Genomic DNA, 6754 nt, shown 5'->3' with positions numbered 1-6754 from the left:
TTTTTTTTTTAATTACCCTAGGGATGCCTGGGTGGCTCAGTCAATTAAGCAATTAAGCGTCTGCCTTAGGCTCAGGTCATGATCCCAGGGCCCTGGGATCAAGCCCTGCATAGGGCTCCCTGCTCTGCGGGAAGCCTGATTCCCCCTCTCCCACTCCCCCTGCTTGTGTTCCCTCTCTCGCTGTGTCTCTCTCTGTCAAATAAATAAATAAAATCTTTTTTAAAAAATAAAATAAAATAAAAAATTACCCTAATATTATAATGGGATAAATCTTATCAAAATTACTTAAAGCTGTTCATAAAGTTCTACAGAAATTGGTTTTTACAAAATGATTATGACTTAGAAGGGTGATGGTGTTATTGGTTTTTGTGTGCATGAGGCATCAATCTGATCAAAAAAGGTGAGTTTTTGCTTTTACAATTTGCTTGTGATCTGGCTTTAATAATATGTTAAGTATGTCACCTTTTTAAAGATGGAGAGGAAGTTCGAATAATATCCGATGTGGTTGCTTGTAATATGAAAACTGAAAAAAGCATGTCTTTACAGATCGAAATCTAAAGAAAAATAAAGTTTGGGTTGCATGTAATTGTTTCTTCTAAAGAATCCTGAACTGCATATAGTTTATTTACTTTTTATTCTGGTGTGTGTGTGAGAGAGAGAGAGAGAGAATTTGTGTATAAAGAGAAAGTGAATTTTTTTTTTTAAGATTTTTTATTTATTTATTTGCGAGAGAGACAATGAGAGACAGCATGAGAGGGAGGAGGGTCAGAGGGAGAAGCAGACTCCCCGCTGAGCAGGGAGCCCGATGTGGGACTCGATCCCAGGACTCCAGGATCATGACCTGAGCCGAAGGCAGTAGCTTAACCAACTGAGCCACCCAGGCGCCCCGAAAGTGAATTTTTTTAGTGTGAGTTATTTTGACTTACTCAGCCAAAGGATTAAAAAGCTACTCTATTCAAAATAAGTATGATGGGATGAAATTTTAAGTACTTTTAAGCAACAAATTTTAAGTAATGAAAAAGCTTTAAAACAACTATTAGGATTAATTCAATAGAATATCAAAAACAGATGTCAAAGAAATGCTCACCTTCAAAGGGACAACTGAGGTGACAGCATGATTTTGTGTGGGACCCCACCATGCTGCTTTCTGATTCTTTCAGTAAGTTTGGCGATGTCAGAGGAATGAGAAGGGATGGCCTCCTCCTTGAAATGAAGCCTTGGCTGCGTAAAGCCGATTGCTTCCAGGAAAGCAGTAATAAAATGGCAGGTGAGAAGGAGGCTGATGACTTTGAGGCTTTGATGAGGCTCAGGAATGGATCCCATAGGTATTAGGAACTGGAAGAGGCGGGAAAAGAGAAGGCTGCGAGCAGAGAGAGGAATTTCATGCTGAAACACATGGGTGGGACCCTGTTGAGTGATGCTGAGGCCCACATTATTATGGTAACATGAGCGGGTGACTGACATGAAGTAGGCATCGAGATCTCTGGGTGGAAAATGTTGGGGAACTCACAGACCCATGAGTCAGAAGGGTAATGCTGAGAGCAAACTGTCTGAGCATGCTGACTGGGATTGGAGCAGAGTAAAACGAAAGCAGGCATCATTGGGAACGGTGAAAATACTCTGAAAGACAGTCAAACATACTTCTGAGCATGGCCGCCGTTTCGTACGGAAGTATATATGGATGGGGCAGCAGACCCTTGAGATCAGAGAGAGGGGGAAGCTGTGTGAGAAAAACTCTTCCACTTAGTCACTTTGCATTGTTCACTTGATCTCTTTACATTTGGTTTCTTCATTTGTGCTCTAGCGCATGCTTCGAAAGATTTTTCAAGTTCCTGTATGAAGAATATATTAGAGGAAAAAGAAAAAGTGGGAAGTGATCAGACTTCTAGATTACAGATCGGGGGGCTTGAGTTACGATGGTGGCAGTGGAAATGGAGAGAAGTGTGTATTCGAGATAGATTTTGAAAATAGAACCTAACCAGAGAAGACACAATCCAGGTGACTTGCCAGATTTCTGTTGCCCTTTATTAAGATGAGAGTGGCAGGAGAAGGAATAAATTAGGGAAAAGTCCCCTTCCAGGCCTGTTGTGTTAGAAACATGGAGATGGAGATGTTTAATTAGGAAGTAGAAGATCATGATGTTTGTGGTCAGAATAGAAGTCTACGCTCAACATGTAAATGTGAAATGTGTTATACTCTAGATGGTGTTTAAAACCATAAGCACAGGGGCGCCTGGGTGGCTCAGTCGTTAAGCATCTGCCTTCGGCTCAGGTCATGATCCCAGGGTCCTGGGATCGAGCCCACATTGGGCTCCCTGCTCTGCAGGAGGCCTGCTTCTCCCTCTCTCACTGTCCCCTACTTGTGTTCCCTCTCCGCTGTGTCTCTCTCTGTCAAATAAATAAAATAAAATCTTAAAAAAAAATAAATAAAACCATAAGCACAGATGGAATCACTAGGGGGAGAGTATAGGAGAGAGAAGAGAAGCTAGTACAAAGCCCTGAGGAATTACCACACCCAGAGATGAGGAGGCTGATGAGCAAAGGGCCCTGAGAATGAGTGAACCCGGGAGGTGCAAAGCAAAGCAGGCAAGCATGGCATTCTGGAAGTCAGGAGAAGAGACTGTTTCAAGTCAAAGTCCAGTAAGACGAACTCAGGGAAAGGTAAGTGGGTCTGATGAGCTTCTTATGGGTTGTTTTGCAAGCAGATTATGTAAATGATATCACTTTCCATTGGCTAAAACCCCGACATGTTGCCTTCAGGTTTCCAGCTAAAGGCTGGAGTACTTTCCTCACTCATGAATCTCTACAACAACCGAATACTTAGAATATCTTGCTGGAGTAGCCTATACATTCCCAACCTCCCCTAGTTTGCTTCTTCACTTCCAGTCGACAGCTAGATGGTTAGGTAGATCACCAGCAGAGAGCTGGGCTGCTGGGACATGTGCTCTCCATCCCTGAATCTCCACAGACGAGTTTCTGCTGAAAGAGGTTTCTCCACTTCATGACAAAACTGAAAATATTTCAAGGAATAAGTCACACAGTGATCCCCTTCCACTTAGGCACTTGCCCTTCATGGCCCTATTGAGTCTAACCACCCAATGGGCAGAATCTAAGAAGAATGGAATGCTGTATTGATGCAAATGGTAAGAAGAACTAACACTTCTATAGCACTTAGGTGCCAGAAAGCGTTCCAAGTGCTTTGTATACATGAACTCATTTGATCCTCACAATACATCTGTGAGGTAGTAAGGTTCTATTATTATTTCCATGGTACAATTGAGGACACCAAGGCCCAAAGAGATTAAATAACCAGCAGAAGTTTAGCTCCAAGTCAAGGCTCTTAGCTATTAGCCAACACACACACACACACACACACACACACTCCTTATGTGAGTTTAAAGTAATCTTATAAAAGACAACCAATGAACCTAGGAGCAGGGCTTTTAAATCATACTGAACTAGCAGTCCCTGGTGCCTAAAGTGCCTAGGAGGACAAAGTATGAAAATCAATCTGAGCTGGTTTCTGGGGCTCCTTCTGCAACTCACCTCAACTCCTCTCCTAAACTCACTATAGGAGATGTAATACTAAGTGTTAAGGTGGCTCCAGTAGATGAGCTCTTAAGGTAGCCATCCAAGGATAAACACATACATTTGGTCATTCATAATGACAATCTTTAATCTGGGTATGAAGTTCAACTGAGTGGGAGCCGAAGATGATCTTGCCAGAGAAACAGGCTTTTAATTTCAAACTGCCACTTTTGTTATAGAAATGTTCTGGGCATTCTGGTGTAGCCCATTCAGTGCGCCACCTCCTGGTGGGACCAGACATGTTTAATTATTAAAAGTCTCAATGCAGGGCACCTGGGTGGCTCAGTTGGTTAAGCGACTGCCTTCCGCTCAGGTCATGATCCTGGAGTCCCTGGATGAGTCCCGCATCGGGCTCCCTCCTCGGCAGGGAGTCTGCTTCTCCCTCTGACCCTCCCCCCTCTCATGCTCACTCTCTCTCTCATTCTCTCTCTCTCAAATAAATAAATAAAATCTTAAAAAAAAAAGTCTCAATGCACCTGTAGCCACAAACTAGCAATGTTCGAATGAATGCAAAAAGAAACGCATAAATAACATAAATCTAACTGAGTTGCAACGGCCCAAATTTTGCCTTCTCACAGATACCATTTCAGATTTTGCTACGAGTTTATGTTGGCCAGCTATACGTGTATTGGGATAAAAAAGGAATAAAAGGGACGCCCGGGTGGCTCAGTCAATTAAGCATCTGCCTTTGGCTCAGCTCATGATCCCGGGGTCCTGGGATCGAGTCCCGCATCAGGCTCCTTGCTCAGCGTGGAGCCTGCCTCTCCTTCTGCCTGCTTCTCCTTCTTCCTACCATTCTCCCTGCTTGTGCTTGCTCTCAATCTCTCTCTCTGACAAATAAAATCTTAAAGAAAAAAAAGGGGGGGATAAAAGTTCTTAGTATCATGAACTGCAGGATGCTTTATGGTTATTATGTTGGGGAAAGATATTTTGGTTTTATGCATTCTACTCAACAGGTATCAAAAGTAGCCAAGGAAACCTATTTTTCCTTTTTTCATTCAGTCGATCATTCAATAATCACTTATTAATGCCTATGTTCCAGAACTTGAATCACAATAATGAACAATATAATCTTTGTTTACCAAAACCTCATTTGAGAGAGAGTTTTGGAGAGAGACGAATCATCAGACCACATTAGCATGGTGTGGTGAGTTAAGTATAAACACGAGTTGCTATGTGAGCATCTGGGAAGCCATTGGTTTCTTTGAAATAGGTGGCAATAGGAAAAAAAAATCCTCATCTCTCTTTACCCCTCATGAGTGTGACTTTTCTCCTGAGGAATGTTTGTTTTAAAGTACTTCAGCCTGTCTTTACCCTTCAGGCCTCCAAAGCTTTAACTACTGCCCGGGACTGCAGAAAAGCATGCATTTTTCTGGAGAAATCCATGGAGTACATGAAACTCTTAAATGGGTTTATCATTTTTTAAACAAGATTAAGAACAGTTTAGTGACAAATTCAGATTTTGTAGAGGGGATGAAACTTTGGGGACCCTTTGAAAGCAAAAGAATACAGAATTGTAAGTGTAAAATTATTTATGAAAGTGCCTATTGTTTAGAATGAAAACACAATATTCCTATTAATTAACTACCTGATATACTTGCTAATGCTTTTTTTCAACCATATTTGGCTATATTTTTTTTATCACTTCTTCATGTGACAGCTGCAGTTTCTCATCCCTAATATCACTGAATTTGATTCTCCTGGTTGAGAGGTCTTATAACAAGAATCAAAGTGCTGCTTATGACTGACCTCATTTACTGCCCTATTTGTGAGGCACTTCAGAGAAAACAACCCTTCTTTGAGTATCAGTAAGATTCAGACGTTTGCAACACTATGTGTTCACTCCTTCCATGTCTCGGGTTCTGTTCTGGACGCTTTGCATGTATAATTCACTTAAACCTCACTGAAACTCTATGAGGTGAATGCCATTAAAATGCTTTATGATGTGTAAACGAAGGCCTGAAAAAAGCAAATAGCTTTGCCCAAAGTCACAGCTGGTAGGTGGACGAGTCAGGCATTAAACCCAGTCAGATGAACTCCAGAGATAGAGCACTTAACACCCATATTCTACATTTTACAGAAGTGAGCCCAAGACAGAGATGAAGATGCTGCCCGCTTCTCAGGGACCCCATTCCCCCATGGCTGTGGGTCTTTTTTGTTCCTTATTCTCATTTCATCCGTTTGGCCTCATGGATGGTATCATGTAACATAACTCCTCTATGTCACCATTTTCCCACACTGATCACTGCAAGGTCACTTGTGAATGTTTATTTTCCTATTCTCACTGGTAACTGGTGACATTTCAAAGTGAAGAAGGTGTTTTTCTTAGTCATGACATATTTGACTAATGCCAGAAATTACTTCCAGTTCTAATCTCATGTTGCTTACCCTGTTGCCTGAGAGATTAAAGTTTGCTACATGAAAATAGCAATTTGAGGAGATGAAAGTTTAACAAATGCTATAAATAGCAACCAACGCTCTTGTCATTATAGTTTACTACAGCTCCACACCCACTTCCTTTTCTAGTCTCTGTCATTAACTATTATATCTGAAGTGAAACTTGTTTCTAGTACAATCAGTAGAATGAACAACGAAACCATAAAGGGATCAAAGGCTTAGTGAAAGAATTTGTTGTCTTTCACACACACAGAATGAACCTTCCTTTCAGGGATTCATACTGACCAAAACTCTCTTTGAGTTCCCAAGTTTGATGCCTATACCTTCTACTTTCCTCTAAGGAATATCCTAAATGCTCAACTTATGAAATCTTCTAAACAAAAGAGTAACCCCAGAGAGGCATTATTTCCTTAGGTGACTGAATGGGTAATTTATCCTCTATTTCCTCTACACATCCTAAGAATATCCACACACCACATAATACTCACTTCTTTTTTTTTTAAAGATTTTATTTATTTATTTGAGAGAGAGAATGAGAGAGAGAGAGCATGAGGGGGGAGGGTCAGAGGGAGAAGCAGACTCCCCACCGAGCAGGGAGCCCGATGCAAGACTCGATCCCGGGACTCCAGGATCATGACCTGAGCCGAAGGCAGTCGCTTAACCGACTGAGCCACCCAGGCGCCCCTCAATACTCACTTCTAATGCAGCTTCTTTCCATGGATCTTGGAAAGGTATTTATACAAGTGCTACATCTGCAGGCGCTATTAGGA

The sequence above is a fragment of the Mirounga leonina genome, unplaced genomic scaffold (genome assembly GCF_011800145.1).
Source record: "Mirounga leonina isolate KUSES-001 unplaced genomic scaffold, KU_Mleo_1.0 Mir_129, whole genome shotgun sequence".
Taxonomy (NCBI): Eukaryota; Metazoa; Chordata; class Mammalia; order Carnivora; family Phocidae; genus Mirounga; species Mirounga leonina.
The sequence above is the reverse complement of the archived record's forward strand: the minus strand, read 5'-3'. Positions refer to the sequence as shown.